The sequence below is a fragment of the Nothoprocta perdicaria genome, unplaced genomic scaffold (assembly GCF_003342845.1).
Source record: "Nothoprocta perdicaria isolate Ctin4 unplaced genomic scaffold, notPer1 scaffold_278, whole genome shotgun sequence".
NCBI lineage: Eukaryota > Metazoa > Chordata > Aves > Tinamiformes > Tinamidae > Nothoprocta > Nothoprocta perdicaria.
The window spans coordinates 799051-801413 of NW_020455508.1; positions in this window are offsets into that span (position 1 = coordinate 799051).

Below are 2363 nucleotides of genomic sequence, written 5' to 3' on the forward strand. Positions count from 1 at the left end.
AACAAAAACCCTGAAAGTACACTGGGATCACTGGGACTCTGTCTTATGTGAAGGTTTGCTTGGGATGAAAAAGGATATTGCAGCTTCAGCAGTGATGAACTGTGTGTTTAAAAATGTGAATTACTGTTATTGTATACTGTAATTGATTACATGGGCCGGGGGGAGGTATCAAAGAACTTGGCAGGTTGTGTTGATGCTCTTAGTTGAGTCTTGAAAAGTAAATATTAACGCTACAGAAATGCATGAGTTTCAGTATATTTTTGTCTTTGTTTGCATTGTATAACTTTAATGAGTGAGTTTAAAATTATTTAATTTCCGTAGGAAAAAAAAACACCATTGGAAATACTGGTGTTACGAAGAACATAAATGCACTGTTTTTATTTTATATAATTTAAATTTTCTTTCCCACTGTCTATCTTTTTTCTTTTTTTTTTTTTAAGTTGAGAAAAACTTAAGCTACGAGTCGCTAATTTAGCTACGTAACAAGGAAAACATGAATGTTTACAAACAGGCTTAAAGACTTGCATGTGCAGTGCGCGTTTATGAAAAGGAAACCTTCCAGTTGCACAAAACCCCACGCCAGCTCCGACTTTAGGTGCGTACACTTAACCCAGATGAGCATTTTTAGGATTCCTGCTGCACAAATCAACAATAGGTCGTTCTTTTTTCCTTTTTTTTTTTTTTTTTTCTCCTTTTTTTTTTCCCCCCCTTGAAAAGAGTCTCTGGACTGAAAAAGCCCCGGGCTGAAAGGCCTGGAAGCCGTGATTGACACGGGGGCCGGGGGAGGGTAGAGGACTCTGTGTATCCAGGCAGCGGAGCCTGCAGCCTGACGTGTGGTTTTAATGACCAACACGCAGGTCAAAAGCATTTTGCACAGTGTTTGTTTTCCTGTCTTGCACTTACAAATAAGGTCTATGGGAGTAGCATGGAAAACGTTTGCTGTTTTTCCTTTCTTTTTTTCCGCTTTTGTTTAAAATTTGATCGCCTTAACTACTGTAAACATAGCCTATTTTTGTGCTTAAGATACTGAATGGAAAACTCCATTGTGTATTGCTGGACTGTTTTGGAAATATTTGGTCAAATGTGTGTTAATTTGGCTGTAATGGCATTTAAAACAAAACAAAAAAAAAGCTGTGAAAATGGCCTTGGAGCGTTATCTTTAGTTACTTGAATAGTTTCTAGGTTTTAAAAATACATTCTTTTATTAATTTAGAGAAGACAATCAGTGTCTGAGAAAAATGGACTTTCTCTTGGATTTTTTTGTGGTCCTTGTGAGTGATTGCTTTTTTTTTCCTTTTTCTTTCTCCTTCCTTTATTAGTTTCACATTCTTCTTTCGTTCTAAAACTTAGACTGACATCTAGCTTTGACAATCATAGTATGTTTTATTTTCCTGAGGGGGGAATAACTTATAATGCTGTTTAGTTTTGTACTATTGGTGTGTTGGTGAATTTTTAAACTGTGTGCTAACTGCAATAAATTATATGAACTGAGAAATCAATTCCCTTGTCTTTTTTCCCTCTTTTAAATTATAGTTACGGAGTATTTTTTATAATGTGTAACTTTATTACTTTTGTACAGACTTCTATTGCTAACTGTGTATGGAATATGTTTTCAGTATGCTTTTGAGCACTTTGTTGCTAACGTACATATTTACATCTCACTTAACACTTAAAGAATTAAATGCTTGTGTTTTGAAAGCATTTCTGTGTGTGTAGCTCTCTGTCATTCTCCAGAGGGATTTTTTTTTTCTTTTTGCTTTTCCCAAAGCTTTTGCAGAAGCAATCTATCAAATTCCAGAAATTTTAATACTAAGCAAGTATCTGTATATAAAGACACAATGTTCTTCCKCTGCTTTTAATTTCATCCAAAGTAGATCTGTCAGGTTCACTCTTTTGTGTTCGGTTTCTATTGGGAAAATTGGAGCAGAAGGGAACAACTTAATTTGAAGTCCTGATCGGGTAAGGGCTGGCAGTCTAGGCTGCAGAACAAGCAGGCGCTCCAGACGTCCAAAATACCGGCATTGCCTCCAAACTGTTGGGCTTGCAAAAGGAAATCGCAATGATATTGCCTCTGTTTGTGGTTTTATCYCACTGTCTTGGACTAAATGTCTCTCTAAAGAAAAGCTCAGTGAAACCTTTGAGGAAGATACGTTTTAGATGTTTGTTGCAGAATATACCCAGAATTCTTTCTCCAAACTGTGTTATCCTAGGAACAAAACTGGTACTGCAAAGCCCAGTGGGAATATAAAAGTGGAGCTAAATTGGAAGTCTGGAACAGAGACAGCAGTAGGAATTCGCACCCAAAAAAAAAAAAAAAAAAAAAAAAATCTTAATTTAAACATTTTAATGGCTTTGTCATCTGA